This window comes from Balaenoptera ricei, chromosome 19 (assembly GCF_028023285.1).
Source record: "Balaenoptera ricei isolate mBalRic1 chromosome 19, mBalRic1.hap2, whole genome shotgun sequence".
In the NCBI taxonomy this organism is placed as follows: Eukaryota; Metazoa; Chordata; class Mammalia; order Artiodactyla; family Balaenopteridae; genus Balaenoptera; species Balaenoptera ricei.
Window position 1 is genome coordinate 21,390,309 of NC_082657.1, and position 7,809 is coordinate 21,398,117.

Consider the following 7,809-nt stretch of genomic DNA (forward strand, 5'->3'; position numbering starts at 1 on the left):
GGATGTCTCAACTGGCTGGGCTGCTTGGGTCTCTCTGTCAGAATGGGACCTTGATGCACATAGATCAATGAAACAATAGAGAACAAAAAAAGCAAATGATTTTTTACAAAGACAATGCAATGGAGAAAAGTCTTTCAAACAATGGTGCTAGAAAAATTGGACATCCATTTGCAAAAATAAAGAACCTCTATACATACTTCATATCTTACACAAAAATTAAGTTAAAATAGATCACAGACTTAAATGTAAAATACAAAACTATAAAACTTCTAGAAGGAAATATAAGAGAAAATCTACATCACCTTGGGTTTGGCAAAATAGATAAATTGAACTTTATCAAAATTAAAAACACTTGCTCTGGGCCTCCCTGGTGGCGCAGTGGTTGAGAGTCTGCCTGCCAATGCAGGGGACACGGGTTCGTTCCCTGGTCTGGGAAGATCCCACATGCTGCGGAGCAACTGGGCCCGTGAGCCACAACTACTGAGCCTGCGCGTCTGGAGCCTGTGCTCCACAACAGGAGAGGCCGTGGTGGTGAGAGGCCCGCGCACCGCGGTGAAGAGTGGCCCCCACTTGCCGCAACTGGAGAGGGCCCTCGCACAGAAACGAGGACCCAACACAGCCATAAATTAATTAATTAATTAATTTTAAAAAAAAAGAGAGAATCTTCATATTCTGTCTGTAGCCCACGCACTGATAGAGAAACAACATTTAAAAAAAAAAAACACTTGCTCTGCAAAATATACTGCTAAGAGAATGGGAAAAAAACAAAAAAAAAACAAGCCACAGACTGGGAGAAAATATTTTCAAATCACATATCTGATAAAGGACTTATATCCAGAAAAATATAGAACTCTTAAAGTTTAACAGTAAGGAAACAAACAGCCCAATTAAAAAACAGGCAAGAGATCTGAATAGACACTTCATCAAAGAAGATATGTAGATGTCAAATAAGCATGTGAAAAGATGATCAACATCATTTATCATAGGGAAATGCAAATTAAAATAACAATGAGATACTACTACACATCTACTAGAACTGCTACAATCCAGAAAACAGACAATGCCAATTTCTGGCTAGGATATGGAGCAACAGGAATCCTCTTCTGTTACATGGGAATACAAAAGGCTAACAGCCACTTCGGAAGATCGTTTGGTGATTTTGCACAAAGTTAACATAGACTTACCATACTACCCAGCAATCGCACTCGCATAACCCACCTGATCTGAAAATTTATGTCATCACGAAAACCTGCATGCAAATGTTTATTGCAGCAAAGTAGGTTTACTATGCATGGATTTAGTTAACATAATACTGTACAAATCAAGAACTGCCTGTTTTGGATTTATTTCTTCCTGTCTTGGGGCCTCACTTTCCTCCAACAAGGGGAGTGACTTGGGGATTCCTGAGTGCCTTTTACCCTGGTGTTGGGGAACTCAGGAGTCTACAGATGTCCCTCCGCCCCCGCGCCATTGAGGCCCAAATACATCTTAACCTGGCTGGCTTCACGCTTAGGGTTGCCAGATTTAGCAAATAAAAATATAGGAAACATGGTTAAATTTGAATTTCAGATAAACAATATATAATTTTTAGTATGTCCATGTAATATTTGGAGCATATTTATACTTAAAAATCCTCATTGTTTATCTGAAATTCAAATTACCTGGGCCTCCTGTATTTTATCTGGCAACCTCATTCACACTTCTGCTCCTGGGAGCCTCCCTGCTTCTCCTGCATATTCATTCTCCTACGTTGCTTTAAAAATAAACACCTCAAGCATCAAGGACTTAAGCACTGATTTCAAAGTCCCTGTCACATAAATGGCTCACTTTCATCTGCCAGGAACTGAAGATGGAAACCAGTGACAAGGATAAAAGGAAGCTGGGTAAGAGGAAGTGGGGGAAATGGGGGCATTTCATGAAGTTAACCCTAGCTCAAGTCTTAGGGTTGGTTTACAGTACTGGTTCTCAACCTTGGCTGCACACTGGGGCTTGAAAGAATATTAATGCTTGGATCTGGCCTGGGTGTTGGGAATTTTTTAAGCTCTTCTAAAGAGTCTACTTAACAGTCAAGGGTGCTGTTTTCTTGCTGTCAACAAACCACCCAAACTTAGCGGCATAAATCACAGTTCTGGAGGATGACAGGGTCGGTGAGGCAGTCCTCAGAATCTCATGCAGTTGCAGTCATCTTGAAAATCTCTGCATGCACAACTCTGGACTTGAAGTTAGCTGTCACCTGAAACCCCAGTAGAGTGGTCAGCCAGAACACGTATATGTGAGCTCTCCTCTGGCTCCTTTAAGCCACACCCAGCTCTGCCTGAGATACTATCCATGCCTTACAGCATGGCAGCTGGGTGCCAAGGGAAAGCCAGCTGGAAGTGTATCACCTTTCCTAATCTAGCCTGAGAAGTCACGTAGCATCACTTTCAGCCACATATTATTCATCACAAGCAAGTCACTAAGGCCAGCCCGTATTCAAGAGATGGGGGATTAGAATTTGTGGTCATAAGTTAAAATCACCAAATGTACCATTTGAAAAAGAAGTCTCCAGAATTCATTTCCTTTTCTACACTCCACCAGCCCAAACTCCTGTCACTGCTTACCTACGAAAGTCCAGTGGCCTTCTCAGCATCTCCCTGCCTCCCATCCCCGCCCCAGTCTGCCTTCCACACTGCAGCTGGAGTCTTAAGCTCAGAACCTTTCATGGCTTCTCACTGCCCAGAGCAGAATCTAAGGCCTCAGCAGCCCTGTGAAGCTGTACACAGACTAGCCTTTGTGTCTCTTGCCCACTCTGCATCAAGCTCCAAGGCAGAGCCAGTGCTCTCCTGAGCCATGCACCTGCTCAGCTCCAGGCTGAAAAGGTCTGCTTTCCCTTCGCAGGAAAAGCCGCCCCACCCCAACCCAGCTTCAGCCTCTTGCTCGTCCTTCAGGCCTTTCTTCAGACCCCACCCCTGGAAAGCCTTCTCCAAGCACCCTAAGGCTCAGAGAAGCACCCTGTACTTCCCTTTACTACATGCAGGTCCTTTCAAAAATTTTCTCAACTTTGTACTGAAGTGTAACACACATTCAGAAACATGCACAGATCGTGTGCAGAGCTAGATGAGCACACCTGTATAACCAGTTCCCAGAGCAAGAAACAGAACATTCCTGGACCGACTGAAGCCCTCCAAGGCCCTTTCTGTTCACTGGCCCCCATCCCACCCCCTCCCCACTCAGGCCGGGTAACCACCATCTCTACTTCTAAGATTAGTGTCACCTGTTTTCACACTTCATACAAATGGACTCTCACTGTATGTGCTCTCAGTTCACATGATATTGTAATCATAGCTCACTATATAATTTGCCAGCCCAGTGGAAAATGAAAATGCAGGACCTCTTGTTCAAAATTGCTAAGAATTTCAAGATGGTGAGAGCAGAGCATAAACCAAGTGTGAGGCCCTTCTGAACTCCTGTGTGAGTGCCTCCGTCGTGTGCCTGTACAGCCAGCCTTGACTTTAATCCCCTGTTTGCTTGTATGTCTCCTCCTCGGGGACAGGGTGGTGTTGGCTGCTATTAGCTGAGTATAAAGGAGTCAGGGTCCCTTCAGACTGGTTCCCAGGTAACCCACAGGAACCTCACAGAGGTCCCGAGGCTTGGAGGGAGGGTGGTCATTCTAAGCATCACACCCACTTTACAGATGCAGAGTCCAGACTAAAGATGCCACAGGATGAACCCAAGTCCCGCAGTGGGTGAGTGCTGCGGCTGAGCTTCACACTCCGGCCCTCTGGCTCCAAAGCCCCCTGCTCTTGCCTTTAAGCCATGCCCAGCTCTGCCTGAGATCCTATTATGTGCCAAGAGTTGGACTCAGGATGAAGCCAAGTGCTGCCCACAGGAACTTACAATGCAAGTGAAAAACCAAAACAGGACTTACACACATGAAAGGTTATTAACCAAAACATTTCTTCTTTAAGTATGCCTTGTAGCTACAAGAACTGGAGATGGCCTCTGTCTCTCTAAGCAAGATGAATCAGTTGGAGGGGGCTTGGGGGAGGCCAGGGAGCTGAGGACAGATTTTTGTAGGAACACCGAGGACTGAGGAAGGGGACTACAGCCCGGCTCACACTGTCTCGGTCTGGTCCGAGTGCCACCCCTGCATCTGCTGCCTTGAGCACCCTGCGTCCCTCAGTCCCTGCATCACTCTTAACGGTCCCAGAACAGAGTCCGATTAGGGGCAGGTGCCCAACCCCTGGCTGTCCCAGGATTGGTGGAGGAAGGGCCTGGCCCCTTTGGTTCCCACAGTGGGAAGGAGGAATTTCACTAGAAGGAAATTAAGGAATTCTTAGGTCCACAGAATGGAAGCTTTGTGGCTGAAAAATGGCAAAATCCCCTACAGTGCACACATGTGCCTATATAGCCAGTATATGGAACAATAGTGAGGAGCTCCTGACCTTGAAAATAGCTTTGCCTTTGCTGTGGAGTAGCTAATAAACCATTACAGAAGATGAGTCTGCAAGCCCCCAAACACTGGTGAAAGAGTGGCTACAGCAAAGCTCGCATGCCACACACTAACCGAGAAGCTACAGCACAGGCAAGCCTCAACTCACCACCACACAAGCTGCCACTTTCTCCTGAGCACAACTTCCTCGGAAGTAAGACCATGCTAACATTGGGGGTGATCTCCGAGGAGCCTGGAAAAGAGCCAGAGGCTCAGTTGGAAGGAATTTGGAAAGAATATCCACCTGTGACACAGAGGCCTAGAATCTGGCGGACATGAGGATTCCAATTCTCTCTGTGGGCAGGGGCACATCACCAGACCTCACACAGCACAATTGGGATAAAATACAGGCCTAGCCTCTCCTGCCTCGGCTCCAGTCCCAGTTCACAGGACTGACTGCTGAGAAGTAGATAATGAGGGACCTCGTAGTTTGTGGAAGAGGGCTGACTCTTGCTCCCTGGACTGAGCAAAAAGGGCTGTATCTTCCCCCTCTCCCCAGTGCTGGCACGCTAATATTACTGGCCCAACCAGGGGGCATGTTTGTGAAAGTGTGGAAATGCTTGACTCCACTCATATAAGCATTTCCTGCTCTAGGTCTGGGTAGAACACAGTCACAGAACAGGGATGGAAGGCAGGTGCTTCATATCCATGTATCAGTTAGCTATTGCTGTGTAACATACCACCCCAAAGCTCAATGGCTTAAAAGAACAATAATCTCTTATTCTTCCTGAGTCTGTGTGTGGGCTGGGGTCCAGCCACAGGTTGTGCTTGACTGGAGCACCTCAGCTGAGTTAGCTTTGTTCCACATGTCTCTGTCTCACATCTTCCTCCTAGGACCAGCTGGCTTTGCCCTTCTCTTAAGAGACAACAGAAACACACAAGAGAGCAAGCAGGCACAAAGGGCCTCTTGAGGCTTAGGCTCAGAACTGGCACACCATCATTTCAGCCTCATTCGGTTGGCCAACACAGATCTATCTCATGCCCTGCCTGGAGTCAGAATGAGAGGACACTGCAGTTACTTGGCAAAGAGTGTGGATACAGAGAGAGGCAGCATACAGGGCTATGAGTGCAATCTACCACCTGAGGGCGAGTGGAGCTAGAGGAGAGAGACACAGGAAGTGACCTTGATCTAAGGGGGCTGCAAGGGCAAAGCACATGCTAAGGAGCCAGGAGGAGAGCCACATGGGGCAAGTCCCAGGCAGGGAACAGAGACGAGGGAGGCAAGAGGCCACCGAGCTGGCTGGCTGAAAGTGGCCTGAAGCAAGCTGGGACTGAGCATGGACCCAACCACCTTTTCCTTGTGCCCAGAAAGGGCTTGTGACAGGTGCCCAGGCCCATAAAGGACCCCTCCAGGGCAGACCTGTCCCATACGTCCAGGGCAATTTTAGATTTATCTGTTTTTATTTAAAACCATGTTTCCTGAACCTTATCCATTTACATTCCAATTTTATCATTTTTGCCATATGTGTTGCCAGTTGTACTAATATTTCCTTGATATTTCTATTTAAATCAACTCATTTTTAATGTAAAGATTTAATTTAGCAACAATATCCATGAAATCATGAACCTATGTGCTAGTTATATTTTTATCTAATACCACAGTAAAATAAACATATAACCTCTAAGATAAAAAAAAATTATTCATATTGTGGAATAAAGAAAACAAGTCACTGTATAATACATTTACAAACATCAAAAACAGTCAAAACCTAATGAGATCCTTATATAGCCAAGGTAAAGTTCAGAAGAGTCATCTCCATGAGAGGCACACGATTCAGGAGAGTGGACACCTGAGGTGGGAGTGGGGGAATGAAAATGGGGTGAGCACACAAGAGCTTCTAGAACAGCAGTGTACTCTCTCATAAGCATATATTAGAAGTGGTGCTTTTAGATATTCAATGTTTAAAAAGAAAGAGCAAAAGAACGAAAGGAACCACTATTATTGAAATATTAGTAATTAAGCAAAAAGCAAAACAAGGACAAAAACTGCCTACTGGTAATGCACCCAAAACCATCTCTCTTGCTGTGCTTTGAAAGGCCCCATGTGAAGGTCAGACCCACCTGTGCAGACACTCATCCAGGTGCAGAGTGACTCTTGGGGAACCGCTGCATTTTCTGTGCTGAGGCTTCCTGTGCTGGGCAGAGTGGACAGCAGGAATGGGGCACACACACAGCTGGCCTGAGACAGTGGGGAGCAGGTAGTGCAACATCGAAGATGCAGCATCGAGGCACCAGGCAAAACCTGTGGGCAGCCCTTGGGAACCGCATCAGCTGCTGGGTTTCCAAAGGAGACCATTTGTTCCCCAGATCTGTCTCCTGCCTCTGGAGGGATTGAACGTCCCCGGGCAGGTGCTAACATTCCATGGGAAAACACCTGCAGTTGGCAGCACCCTGATCACTAGGCTGGGCGTATTTCTTTCTGGGGCTCGGCTTCCCCTGATTGGACCTCTCATGGTCAATATTGTACTTAATAGAGCTGCAGTCAGGGGCTTGTCACAAGAGCCCCACGTGGGGTTCTCAGCATTCTGCCAGCTCTGGTCAGCTCCTCTTAGAAACCCACTCCTTAGTGCACAGTGAGCCTAAGAACGAGCCAGAGCCATAGATGTTTGTGTTTGATGGCCTTTAGTTCTTTCTTTTCTTTTTTCTGGCCGTGCGACTTGTGAGATCTTAGTTCCCTGACCAGGGACTGAACCTGGGCCCTCGGCAGTAACAGCGCAGAGTCCTAACCACTGGACCGCCAGGGAATTCCCCTGATGGCCTTAAGTTCTGATGGGACTTGGGAGGCTCTTGTAGCTCCCAGGGTTGCTGAGAAGGAAGCTTGGCCCAAAGGATCCTTTCTTTTCCAGAGAAATGAGTCTCTCCAAATATGCGAGGGTTTGGGAGGAATGTGTGTGCTTGTGTACATGTTTCACCTGAAATGTTTTATCCAGAGAAATTTAGACTAATTTAAGGCTCTGACAGTCAGCGGGCACACACTGATGTTAATATTTACAAAAGAATGAATACATGAGTGGAAGCTTGTACTACCCCACAGGTACCCATCTCCTACTCTAAGACCAGAGCATGAGTGATGCCCTGGAATCAGACAGACCTGGACTCTATTCTTTTTTTTTTTTTTAAGAAGTCTCTTTTTTTTTTTTTAATTTATTTTATTTATTTATTTTTGGCTGCATTGGGTCTTCGTTGCTGCGCACAGGCTTTCTCTAGTTGTGGCGAGCGGAGGCTACTCTTCGTTGCGGTGCACGGGCTTCTCATTGCGGTGGCTTCTCTTGTTGCAGAGCACGGGCTCTAGGCATATGGGCTTCAGTAGTTGTGGCACACGGGCTCAGTAGTTGTGG